Source organism: Bubalus bubalis, chromosome 1, assembly GCF_019923935.1.
Source record: "Bubalus bubalis isolate 160015118507 breed Murrah chromosome 1, NDDB_SH_1, whole genome shotgun sequence".
In the NCBI taxonomy this organism is placed as follows: Eukaryota; Metazoa; Chordata; class Mammalia; order Artiodactyla; family Bovidae; genus Bubalus; species Bubalus bubalis.
In genome coordinates, this window is record NC_059157.1 from 100,633,707 (window position 1) to 100,648,425 (window position 14,719).

The following is a 14,719-nucleotide window of genomic DNA, read 5'->3' on the forward strand; positions in this document are numbered from 1 at the left end:
GGCTTGGAAAATTTTGAGCATTACTTTTCTAGCTTGTCGGATGAGTGCAATTGTGCTGTAGTTTGAGCATTCTTTGGCATTGCCTTTCTTTGGGATTGGAATGAAAACTGACCTTTTCCAGTCCTGTGGCCACTGCTGAGTTTTCCAAATTTACTGACATACTGAGTGTAGCACTTTTACAGCATCATCTTTCAGGATTTGAAATAGCTCAACTGGAATTCCTTCACCTACACTATCCTTGTTCATACTGATGCTTCCTAAGTCCCACTTGACTTCACATTCCAGGATGTTTAGCTCTAGGTGAGTGATCACACCATCATGATTATCTGGGTTGTGAAGATCTTTTTTGCATAGTTCTTCTGTGTATTCTTGCCATCTTTTCTTAATATCTTCTGCTTCTGTTAGGTCCATACAATTTCTGTCCTTTATCAAGCCCATCTTTGCATGAAATATTCCCTTGGTATCTCTAATTTTCTTGCACAGATCTCTAGTCTTTCCTGTTCTATTGTTTTCCTCTATTTCTTTGCATTGATTTCTGAGGAAGGCTTTCTTATCTCTCCTTACTATTCTTTGGAACTCTGCATTCAAATGGGTATATCTTTCCTTTTCTCCTTTGTTTTTCACTTCCCTTCTTTTCATAGCTATTTGTAAGGCCTCCTCAGACAGACATTTTGCTTTTTTGCATTTCTTTTTCTTGAGGATGGTCTTGATCCATGTCTCCTCTACAATGTCACCAACCTCTGTCCTTAGTTCATCAGGCACTCTGTCTCTCAGATCTAGTCCCTTAAATCTATTTCTTACTTCCACTGTATCAACTTAAGGGATTTGATTTAGGTCATACCTGAATGGTCTAGTGGCTTTCCCTACTTTCTTCAATTTAAGTCTCAATTTGGCAATAAGCAGTTCATGATCTGAGCCACAGTCAGTTCCCAGTCTTGTTTTAGCTGACTGTATAGAGTTTCTCCATCTTTGGCTGCAAAGAATATAATCAATCTGATTTTGGTGTTGACCATCTGGTGATGTCCATGTGTAGAGTCTTCTCTTGTGTTGTTGAAAGAGGGTTTTTGCTATGACCAGCTCGTTGTCTTGGCAAAACTCTATTAGCCTTTGCCCTGCTTCGTTCTGTACTCCAAGGCCAAATTTACCTGTTACTCCAGGTGTTTCTTGACTTCCTACTTTTGCATTCCAGGCCCCTATAATGAAAAGGACATCTTTTTTGGGTCTTAGTTCTAGAAGGTCTTGTAGGTCCTCATAGAACTGTTCAACTTCAGCTTCTTCAGCGTTACTGGTTGGGGCATAGACTTGGATTACCGTGATATTGAATGGTTTGCCTTGGAAACAAATAGAGATCATTCTGTCTTTTTTGAGATTGCATCCAAGTACTGCATTTTAGACTCTTTTATTGACTATGATGGCTACTCCATTTCTTCTAAGGGATTCCTGCCCACAGTAGTAGATATAATGGTCATCTGAATTAAATTTACCCCTTCCAGTTCATCTTAGTTCACTCATTCCTAGAATGTTGATGTTCACTCTTGCCATCTCCTGTTTGACCACTTCCAATTTACAATTCATGGACATAACATTCCAGTGTCCTATGCAATATTGCTCTTTACAGCATTTTAGCTTGCTTCTACCACCAGTCACATTCACAATTGGTATTGTTTTTTCTTTGGCTCCATCCCTTCATTCTTTTTGTGGTTTTTCTCCACTAATCTCCAGTAGCATATTGAGCACCTACTGACCTGGGGAGTTCATCTTTCAGTGTCCTATCTTTTTGCCTTTTCATACTGTTCATGGGGTTCTCAAGGCAAGAATATTGAAGTGGTTTGCAATTCCGTTCTCCAGTGGACCACATTCTGTCAGACCTCTCCACCATGACCCGAACATCTTGGGTGGCCCCACATGGCATGGCTTAGTTTCATTGAGTTAGACAAGGCTGTGGTCTTTGTGATCAGATTTGCTAGTTTTCAGTGATTGTGGTTTCAGTCTGTCTGCCCTCTGATGCCCTATCTCAGCGCCTATTGTCTTACTTGGGTTTCTCTTACCTTGGACGTGGGGTATCTCTTTCCCAGCCCCTCCAGCAAAGCGCAGCCACTGCTCCTACCTTGAATGTGTGGTAGCTCCTCTTGGCCACTCCTGCTCTGTTTCAGCCAACTTACTTGTCCTGACAATTCTGGACGAGTCCCCAAGATGATAGTTTATGGTGAATTGTGTCAGATTCTTGATATCCAAAGAAAAAAATTTAGCTTCAGGACCAGGGACCAGCCTTGATCACTCAAGAGCTTTTGTGTCGCAGAGCTTTATTAAAGTATGAAAAGCCACCAGGGAAGCCCCTTAAATTATTTAAGAAATGTTTTAGAAGTGAATTGCCTGGAATTCCAAACCTACTCATGGCCAGGCAAGCCTCCATCCTGTGGTTTCTTAATTTCGTGCCTCTAGCTCTAAGTACACTTGCCATTGTTTCAACTACTTGAGACTACAATGAATTGACTAACTCATGTTTGCAGAACACAGAAGTGAATTGTCAGTTACTCAGTTGTGTCCGACTCTTTGCGACCCCATGGACTGTAGCCCACTAGGCTCCTCTGTCCATGGAATTCTCCAGGCAAGAATACTGGAGTGGGTAGCTGGTCCCTTCTCCAGGAGATCTTCCCAACCCAGGGATTGAACCTGGGTCTTCCCCTTTATGAGCAGATTTTTTACTATCTGAGCCACCAGAGAAGCCCACACTGAAGAATAAATCACTATTAATAAGTCAAAGTTTGAATGTTATTACCTACCAGTTTGTGCTATTGTGAGATTTAATTATGCCAATTTATCATTGGCAGTTGAAAATCAATTGAGAAAATAGTGTTACAGTGATTACAGGGGAACCTCATAAATATAGCTATAACCTTAAAACATAAATCCCAATTTTATCCATTTAAAAACATACAATTAATGTCTCATTGGCATATTACAGCAGCATTTGAACTCTCATTTAAGCATTTTAAATAATCGAACATTACATAACAATAAAAGCAAAATAGCAGTTTCATGGTGATGGTGCTGCCAACAGGTCTTAACCCAGGATTTTGCTCCTTATCAAAGCATGACTTTCTTTTCAGCATTTGCCAGTAAATTTTTTTTAATAAATCATTTAAATTGCACCATCTCAATACTAAATTGCTCTCACACAGATTCTACCATTCCTGTGGAAGGCTAACATTATTAACTTCTGCTGGCATCTATTAAAGTGTTCTGGCTTTCCAGACCCTGTAATATTTGCATTCATTTGTGGATCATAACTTTTTACAGTGCCAAACTTGGCTGTCTGCATTTCTCTTCTACTTTGGGGATACTTGTTGAGATAGTGTAGAAAATATGTTAGAGAAAGAGAGATAATGAAGTCACTTATTAAGCCAGGTAATAAATTTTGAGTAATTGAACCATTCTTTTGTTTCAAGAACAGTAATTTCAATATTGCTATAAATTTATGGCAACTCAGCAAGATGTTATATGAAGTCGTCTTGAAACATCTGGGCTTCAAGCAGATGTAGGATGATGACCTTTACAGAAGCAAAAGCTGGGAAAATGAGAAATTATCACTGGTCCTTTTTAAAAAGAAACATGTTGTGTTCAAGATATGATGCTTAAAATTAATCTTGTGATGCAAAGTTTAAAAAATATATAAAATTTAAAATAAAAACTGTATAAATTTTTTAGCTGCACAACTATTAATACAATAAAAGTTTAGGTTGCCAACTTTCTATTTTTCATTTCCTGTTCTCTGATCTTTAATATTATTCCTTCCTCAGAAAGTGAATAATAAAAAAAAAAATAAAGTTTTTACCCAGTATAGTAACTGGTTTCTTCACAGATTATTTTACTTATCACTTGGAGGTATGTTCTCACTTCTTCCTCTTTACTTATATTTAAGTTTTCTTTTTCATTTTTATTTACACTATTTCTCTCTTACAAGTGGTGTAGAGTCATAATTATGGCTCTCAGTGATGCACTGTTATAATTTTCTGGAAGGTGAAAAAAGGGAAAAAATAATAGGAAAGCCCATATCAATTAATTAAATAAGACATTGCTTTTTGTATTTAAATTATAACAATGATACAGTTGTTTTCAAACACTGAGTAAAATGTACCTTGTAGCTGCCAAAAGAGCTAGTAAAATATGAATCTGGCTTAGTAGAATAGATATACAATATCTAAAATATGGGAGTTCCTATTCCATGTATGAATCATACTTTGGAGCACTGTATTCATTTCTGAAGTTACACTTAGAAAAAAAAATGACAAGTTACAATAAAGTCAGAGTATAGTACCCAGAATGTTATGGCATTGAGACAGCAAAAGAGACACTGATGTATAGAACAGTCTTATGGACTCTGTGGGAGAGGGAGAAGGTGGGAAGATTTGGGAGAATGGCATTGAAACATGTATACTATCATGTATGAAACGAGTTGCCAGTCCAGGTTCGACGCACGATACTGGATGCTTGGGGCTGGTGCACTGGGACGACCCAGAGGGATGGTATGGGGAGGGAGGAGGGAGGAGGGTTCAGGATGGGGAACACATGTACACCTGTGGCAGATTCATTTTGAAATTTGGCAAAACCAATACAATATTGTAAAGATTAAAAATAAAATTAAATTAAAACTGGATCACATAAACAATGGTTGGAGTCAGTGGATAATGGTATGTGGGCACAATTTGAATCATCTTTGTATTTCTGAAGCTTTCATTAGAATTTGATCTATGTATATGATTCGTCATGTCAGAAGTAGGAAAAAAAATGCAAGAGTGATGGAAAGGCAGAGTCTGCTCAACAAAAGGAGAAACTTTTTCAAATGATCATTTTGAAACTACTGAAACTGGAAGTCAGTATTCCAACAGTACAAGTGTCCTGAAAGGTTCTGAACATGCTGTCAATAAGGTTAAAGATTCTACTCAATAATTTTACTAACTGATTTCTCAGTCATTTCCAGCTACAAGTCTATGACTTTTATTTGTCTTAAACATGGCTGGTACTTTCCCAAATAGAGATTTAATTTACCTAGTATTAATAAGTGTTTCAAATTACCCCAAAATGATGTTTGGTAAATAAAAAATTTCCATACTGTTGATTCCAAATTTGGAGGGTCGTTATGGATATGTCATGCACTGTTCCTAGCTATCAACCTCTTTGAAATAAAAAAGATATATGTTGTCTAAGATTATGCTGCCCCCTCATCTAAAACACCTGTGACTAATTACTTATGTGTATGAATACTCAGCTCCCTTGCCTTACATCAGGACAACTCCAATGTCATTCCAGCTTCACAATTCTTTGTGAAATGAACTAAAGTCGTATTTTGTCTATGCTGTAATCCACATTCACAAGTTGCCAGATCCTCTTTTTGGCCTTTATCCCAAAGGTATTTATCCTTAGAGCACTTTCTAATGAAAATTCTTGTAATCTATTCTCCATCTCAGAGTCTGCTTCCTGGAGAGGTCTGAGAAGGATTGACATACTTGAGAATCTTGGCTTCCAAAACCCAGTGAATCCACTGAGCCTGACAAGGTGAATCACTCTTTCTGATTAAAGTAGCTGTTCCACCCTTTCTAGAAAACACTTGGCTGTCCCCACAAGATAACTCTTCCCCTCTCAGGAACTTCCTTAATATTCCTTTCTGACCATTAGACCAATAAGTATATCAGATCAACATGTAACCAGTCCAGAGATGTCCTGGGCCTCCCGAGACGGGAAAGGAATGATACCATGAAAAAAATAAAAAACACAGGGCTTAGAATATATGTAATGGCAGAATTCAGAAGGAAGTAGAGAGCAGTAGTTCTTCAGTGGGGCTTTCCAGGTGGCTCAATGGTAAAGAATAGACCTGCCAAGCAGGAGACATGGGTTCAATCCCTGGGTCCAGAAGATTCCCAGGAGAAGGAAATGGCAACACATTCCAGTATTCTTGCCTGGGAAATCCCATGGACAGAGGAGCCTGGTGGGCTACAGTCCATGGAGTCGTGAAAGAGTCAGGCATGACTTAGTGACTAAAAACAAAGTCTCTGTAGTGTTGGGTGTTGGATGTTGGTTCTGCATCCAGGAGAACATCTCATTGGCCCACTATATTTATGACATCATCTTTTTTTTTTTTTCTTTTTTTAGACATCATCTTAATCAGACAAGATAAGCAACAAATAGCAAGAATGTTGGAGGCCTTGGAAAGTCCCATTAACATCAGATTGTAGGCCATGAACTATAAAGAGTTAAGATAATATTATTAAGATTAATAATAAAATTCTTAGGGATCCATTGGTTTGCAGAATTCCAAAAGACACCTTCCAAAATAAAGGCCAGTGAACATATCTCATACCTCTTATCACACAGGAGGATGTTCCATGTGTGATGGGCCATACCTGGAGAGTCTTGGCCATTATACAATGACATGAAAAGATGCAAAGCTTGAGAAACACACAGAACAGGAAAAGGCTTTGTAGCAGGTCTAGATTTCCAGATTTTGGTGTAAGAGTTCCTAATGCTTGGATCATTTAATATAATAGACCCTATGGTCTTAGGTATATCTGTGAAAAGAAAATATGTTATGTAAGGCTTACATAAAGCTTAGTGAAAAAATTACATTGAAGTTCCCTGGGGTTCTGGAGTAAGGCTATACCATCTGCAAAGAAGTAAACATCTTTTGAATAATAGCTCCTGGTGGGATACTAGTCATGCTAGAGATACATTATAAGATACCAAATGACACATAGTCAGAAATGCTCAATCAAATCTGGATTCTGTCAAGCACACTATTTGGGGCCTTAAAGCAGAAGTAAGGATAGAAACACGGAGTCCAGTTAGGAGATGATTATAACAACTCCGGGAGGCAGAACTGGTGGTGCTAAGCAGAGCTCAGATTTTGGATTTACCTTCAACAACCATTTGTTGTTAAATTGAACATGGAGTTTGATGGAAAACAGAGGGACTAGGAATGACTAGAAATTGGAGCCTGAGCTGAAGAGGGGAGATAATTGGCCATGTACATCAAAGATTATGAAAGGAGGTTTTCAAAAGACCAGGGCCAGAGTGGGGTGAAGTTATTCAAAGTTCATGTTTTAGACATGCTAAATTTGAGATACATCTTAGATTCTAGAGGAGAGGCCCAAGCTGGAGAAATGTTGGCTTTATTAGCATATAGATGATATTTAAAGCCATGAGTCTATATGAGATCTTTAATGGATGATATGAAGATAGAAAAGAGGATCAATGACTGAATGCTGGAACTGTCTTACATTTAGAGGTCAAGAAGATGAAGGAGAGCCAGCAACAAAACCAAGATAACATAGAGATGAGAGGACCACAGCCAGGTAAAAGTTTTCTCTTGAAGTCAGTGTAAGGAAAATGTTTTGAGGAGAGTGATGGATAAATGGCATGTCATACACAGCTACTAAATATGATGACCCTACCCCATTCTGCTGCTTCTTCAAATCTGTTTTACTTTGGCATTTTTGCTTCTACTCTTTCTAATTAGATTCCATTATTTCTCTCCTTCCATCAGCCTCTGTGTTTTTGCCCATTCCTCTTTCCTCATAATGATAACTCTTCGAGTAACAGTATTGAGTTTTTGGCAACTCACACTCTATGAGGTAGAAAAGACATATATCTAGTTTATAAATACAAACATAGTTCCTGACACAATTTGGACTCTGACTTTGTATGTCCTCCAAAGAATTCAGTTCTTTTTAGACATTACCTCATTAATCTCAAGATAAACCATAGTACATAAATGATGACATTAAAATTTATTTGAAAGTATATGGGAATAATTTCCTGAAGTAGGCCATGAACAAAATTTAGATTAAATAAAATAAATGCATCTATTGTTATAGTCTTATTTTTCTCATAAGTTCTTATAAGCACATATTCATGGAAATATACAGAATGACTCATTGAAATATAAATTCAGATAACACAAGTAAAAGATCCAAAATGTTGTGCCTGATTGAAATAAGCACAATATCATATCATTAACAGAATTATCATCTTTATCATCATCACCACCATTATATGAGAAACTTTAATCATGTTAGCACTGTGCTAAGCACTTTAAGTCATGTTTAATGTTTTTTAATTGTATTGTTTTATTCCAAGATTTATGGATTGTGTTAAGATGATACATACACTTTTAGAGCTAAAAGACATTTTCAAGTTCCTGTAGTCTAATTCATTTTACAGATGAATGAAACAAGGTAAAGAAACAATCTGAAACTAGAACTCTGATACCTAGGCTTCAGTAGAGTACATAACTGTACACAATACACATTCTGTACACAGTACTGAACTGTGTCATCTTTTCTTTGTTACATTTTGTAAGCACTTAGTATTTTAATTGTCATAGCCACTCTATAACTACTAGAATTACCTATCTTAAGATGAGGAATTATAGGCTTAGAAACTTTAAAAAAACTTGCCAAGATCACACAGATTTGTGATTGACATAAAATGTATGACTATAAAGCTTAATAGTAATAATAATGGTGAGACTTAAATCTTGATTTTATGGGAATAACTAAGATTATTGTCAACAGTATCATGGAAACTGAAATGAAAAATCTAGAGGATAGTTTAAGCACAAGGAACAGGAAACACAGCCCAATAATAACATCAATATTAAAAGTTGGTTCTTTAGAAAAAACAATAAAGTTGAAAAATGTCTAGCAAGACTAAGAAAGGTAACAAAATAGATAGAATATCATATTTCCATCTTATCTATCTATCTAAGCTAATACAAATTTTAAAAGGAAAATTGGCCCAGGGCAAGAAAAGGAAATTAAAGATGAATTTCAGTTGTTAAAATAGATGCAAAACTTCTGCCAAAATAAAGATAACATTGGTAAAAGTGAATAATTTTTCATATTTGAATTAACGCCTTGAATTTGTGGTGCCTGAGTCATTTTTACCATTTTCATATTACTCAAAACAGTCTTCTTGCCTTTGTCATACTTCTAAACATTATCTGGTATGATTTTGCTTGGTTGGTTATTCCTTTGTTCAAAGCAGTTCACAAGCAGTATTTTTTACAGCAATGGCAAACCGCAGAATGACATTTAGCAAGGAAGTGACTTGACCACATCTGAGCTTTACCAAGGTTATTCTGTCCTTAGTATGTAGGATGTATTATGCTGGAAGAAAAAAAGTGGGGACCAGCTGTGAAGATCCTGCTATGTACATGAATGTCTACAGTGTATGTGATTAAGCTGGAATAAGACAAATACTTTAGATTTAATTGTTCAGAAATATTAAAGCTCTTCTGTATAATACAGATATTTCAGTTCAGTTCAGTTCAGTCACTCAGTCATGTCTGACTCTTTGCAAAGCCATGAACTGCAGCACGCCTGGCCTCCCTGTCCATCACCAACTCCCAGAGTTCACCCAGACTCATGTCCATTGAATCGGTGGTGCCATCCAACCACCTTATCTTCTGTCGTCCCCTTCTACTCCTGCCTTCAATCTTTCCCAACATCAGGGTCTTTTTTTTTTTTTTTTTCCATAAAGGGCTCTTCATTATTAGGAAAACTTATATTCCATCTTTGCATTGAAATTTTATGTTATTTCACCTTCTCTTCTTCATCCTTTTACAATATATTTTCAATCTTGAGTCTTTATAAAATTAATTTTTATTGGAATATAGTTGTTTCACAATATTGTGTTAGTTTCTACTGTAGGACAAAATGAATCAGCCGTGTGTGTGTGTGTGTATTCCTCTTCCTTTTGGGCTTTCTTCCTATTCAAGTCATCACGCGCATTAAGTAGCATTCTCTGTGCTATACAGTAGGTTCTCACTAGAGAACAGTATCAATAGGGTATGTGGGTCAATCCCAGCATCTCAATTCTTCCCATTCTCTCTTTTCTCTCTTGGTATCCATACATTTGTTCTCTACTTCTGCATCTCTATTTATAAAACCTAAATAGACATTTCTCCAAAGAAGACATACAGATGGCCAACAAATATATGAAAAGATGGTCGACATCACTAATTACTAGGGAAATGCAAATAAAAACTGAAGTCTCACCTCACATCGGTTAGAACAGCCATTCTTGAGTCTTTTTTTAAATTAATTTTATAAAATTTGTGTATGCCACAAAAAGATGTATGTAAATTAAAATTTTGTGTTGGTTGAATTCTCTCTAACCATAAGGTTCTAAATGATTTTCTGGATTGAGTTATCATAATAATGAGTCAGCTCTTTGCAACAGGTGGCCAAAGTATTGGAATTTCAGCTTCAACATCAGTCCTTCCAATGAACACCCAGACCTGATTTCCTTTAGGATGGACTGGTTGGATCTTCTTGCAGCCAAAGGGACTCTAAAGAGTGTTCTCCAACACAACAGTTCAAAAGCATCAATTCTTCAGCACTCAGCTTTCTTTATAGTTCAACTCTCACATCCATACATGGTCACTGGATAAATCATAGTCTTGACTAGATGGACTTTGTTCACAAAGTATTGTATCTGCTTTTTAATATGCTGTCTATATTGGTCATAATTCCTTCCAAAGAGTAAGCTTCTTTTAATTTCATGGCTGCAATCAACATCTGCAGTGATTTTGGAGCCTCCAAAAATAAAGTCAGCTACTGTTTCCTCTGGGCATCAGAGGGCAGACACACTGAAACCATAATCACAGAAAACTAGCCATCTGATCACACAGGTCACAGCCTTGTCTAACTCAATGAAGCTAAGCCATGGCGTGCAGGGCCAGCCAAGACAGACGAGTCATGGTGGAGATGTCTGACAGAATGTGGTCCACTGGAAAAGGCAATGGCAAACCACTTCAGTATTCTTGCCTTGAGAACCACATGAATGGTATGAAAAGGCAAAATGATATGATATTGAAAGAGGAACTCCCCAGATCCATAGGTGCCCAGTATGCTACTGGATATCAGTGGAGAAATAACTCCAGAAAGAATGAAGGGATGGAGCCAAAGCAAAAACAATACCCAGCTGTGGATGTGACTGGTGATAGAATCAAGGTCTGATGCTGTAAAAAGCAATATTGCATAGGAACCTGGAATGTCAGGTCCATGAATCAAGGCAAATTGGAAGTGGTCAAACAGGAGATGGCAAGAGTGAACATCGACATTCTAGGAATGAGTGAACCAAAATGGACTGGAATGGGTGAATTTAACTCAGACAACCATTGTATTTATTACTGTGGGCAGGAATCCCTTAGAAGAAATGGAGTAGTAATCATGGTCAACAAAAGAGTCCAAAATGCAGGACTTGGATGCAATCTCAAAAACAACAGAATGATCTCTGTTCATTTCCAAGTCAAACCATTCAATATCACGGTAATCCAAGACTGTACCTCAACCAGTAATGCTGAAGAAGCTGAGGTTGAATGGTTCTATGAAGACCTACAAGACCTTTTAGAACTAACACCCAAAAAAGATGTCCTTTTCAAAATAGGGGACTGGAATACAAAAGTAGGAAGTCAAGAAACACCTGGAGTAACAGGCAAATCTGGCCTTGGAATACGGAATGAAGCAGGGCAAAGGCTAATAGAGTTTTGCCAAGAAAACACACTGGTCATAGCAAACACCCTCTTCCAAGAACACAAGAGAAGACTTTGCACATGAACATCACCAAATGGTCAACACTGAAATCAGATCGATTATATTCTTTGTAGCCAAAGAGGGAGAATCTCTATACAGTCAGCAAAAACAAGACGGGGAGCTGACTGTGGCTCAGATCATGAACACCTTATTGCCAAATTGAGACTTAAATTGAAGAAAGTAGGGAAAACCACTAGACCATTCAGGTATGGCCTAAATCAAATTCCTTGTGATTATACAGTGGAATTGACAAATAGATTTAAGGGGCTAAATCTGATAGACAGAGTGCCTGATGAACTATGGAAGGAGGTGTGTGACATTGTACCAGAGACAGGGTTCAAGACCATCTCCATGGAAAAGAAATGCAAAAAAGCAAAATGTCTGTCTGAGGAGGACTTACAAATAGCTGTGAAAAGAAGAGAAGCAAAAAGCAAAGGAGAAAGCAAAAGAAAAGGAAAGATATTCCCATTTGAATGCAGAGTTCCAAAGAATAGCAAGGAGAGATAAGAAAGCCTTCCTCAGTGATCAATGCAAAGGAATAGAGGAAAACAACAGAATGGGAAAGAATAGAGATCTCTTCAAGAAAATTAGAGATAGCAAGGGAATATTTCATGCAAAGATGGGCTCAATAAAGGACAGAAATGGTATGGACTTAACAGAAGCAGAAGATACTAAGAAGAGGTGGCAAGAATACACAAAGAACTGTACAAAATATAGCTTCGCGACCCAGATAATCACAATGCTGTGATCACTCACCAGGAGCCAGACATCCTGGAATGTGAAGTCAAGTGGGCCTGAGAAAGCATCACTACGAACAAAGCTAGTGGAGGTGATGGAATTCCAGTTGAGCTATTTCAAATCCTGAAAGATGATTCTGTGAAAGTGCTGCACTCAATATGCCAGCACATTTGGAAAACTCAGCAGTGGCCACAGGACTGGAAAAGGTCAGTTTTCATTCCAATCCCAAAGAAAGGCAATGCCAAAGAATGCTCAAACTACCACACAATTGCACTCATCTCACACGCTAGTAAAGTAATGCTCAAAATTCTCCAAGCCAGGCTTCAGTAATACGTGAACCATGAACTTCAAGATGTTCAAGCTGGTTTTAGAAAAGGCAGAGGAACCAGAGATCAAATTGCCAACATCCACTGGATCATTGAAAAAGCAAGAAGTTCCAGAAAAACATCTATTTCTGATTTATTGACTATACCAAAGCCTTTGACTGTGTGGATCAGAATAAACTGTGGAAAATTCTGTAAGAGATGGGAATACCAGACCACCTGACCTGCCTCTTGAGAAACCTGTATGCAGGTCAGGAAGCAACAGTTAGAACTGGATGTGGAACAACAGATTGGTTCCAAATAGGAAAAGGAGTACATCAAGGCTGTATATTGTCACCCTGCTTATTTAACTTATATGCAGAGTACATCATGAGAAACGCTGGACTAGAAGAAGCACAAGCTGGAATCCAGATTGCCGGGAAAAATATCAATAACCTCAGATATGCAGATGACACCACTCTTATGGCAGAAAGTAAAGAGGAACTACAGAGCCTCTTGATGAAAGTGAAAGAGGAAAGTTAAAAGGTTGGCTTAAAGCTCAACATTTAGAAAACGAAGATCATGGCATCTGGTCCCATCACTTCATGGGAAATAGATGGGGAAACAGTGGAAACCATGTCAGACTTTATTTTTGGGGGCTCCAGAATCACTGCAGGAAGTAACTGCAGCCATGAATTTAAAAGATGCTTACTCCTTGGAAGGAAAGTTATGACCAACGTAGATAGCATATTCAAAAGCAGAGACATTACATTGCCAGCAAAGGTCCGTTTAGTCAAGGCTATGGTTTTTCCAGTGGTCATGTATGGATGTGAGAGTTGGACTGTGAAGAAGGCTGAGCACCAAAGAATTGATGCTTTTGTACTATGGTGTTGAAGAAGACTCTTGAGAGTCCCTTGGACTGCAAGGAGATCCAACCAGTCCATCCTAAAGGAGATCAGTCCTGGGAATTCATTGGAAGGACTGATACTAAAGCTGAAACTCCAAGACTTTGGCCACCTCATGCAAAGAGTTGACTCATTGGAAAAGACTCTGATGCTGGGAGGGATTGGGGGCAGGAGAAGGGGACGACAGAAGATGAGATGGCTAGATGGCATCATCTACTCAAAGGACATGAGTTTGAGTGAACTCTGGGAGTTTGTGATGGATAGGGAGGCTTTTCATGTGTGATTCATGGGGTCACAAAGAATCAGACACGACTGACCAACTGAACTGAACTGGCTGACTGTTTCCCCATCTATTTTCCATGAAGTGATGGGACCACATTTCACGATCTTAGTAACCCATGCGTGATACTTGGGTTGTATCCCTGGGTTGGGGAGATCCCTCTAAAGAAGGGAAAGGCTACCCACTCCAGTATTCTGGCCTGGAGAAGTCCATAGACTGTATAGTCAATAGGGTCACAAAGAGTTGGACACAACTTTTTTGGGGATTAGGATCTCCGAAGACATCACTAAGATGAAATTATTAGGGCAATTCCTAAAGCAATATGGGCTTCACAGTTGGCGGCTTGTGGTAAGAACCCACCTGTCAATGCAGGAAACTTCAGAGATTGGAGTTCTACCCCTGGGTTAAGAAGATCCCCTGGAGGAGGGCATGGCAACCCACTCCAGCATTCTTGCCTGGAGAATGCCATGGAAAGAGGAGCCTGGTCTGTCCATGGGATTGCAAAGAGTCAAACACAACTGAAGTGACTTGGCACACATACAATGCAATATGACTGACTTCTTTTAAAAAGAGACACACAGAGACAGACACACAGAGAGAATAATGCCATGTGAGGACAGGGTCAGATATTGGAGAGATGCAGCTTCAAGCCAAGGATTCGCAACATCAGCCACTTAAGAGAAAGGCATTAAATAGATTTCCCCCTAGATCTTCAGCTTGGGTCTGCAGACACTTTGACTCCAGATCTCCAGCTTTCAGAACTATGAGGGAATAAAATTCTGTTTGAAGCCACCCAGTTTTGGGCCATTTTTCACAACAGCCCTAGGAAACTAATACCACTTATTCAACTTGATAAAGTAACACCTTATTCAAGTTTCTGATTTTCTCCTCCTTCAAACA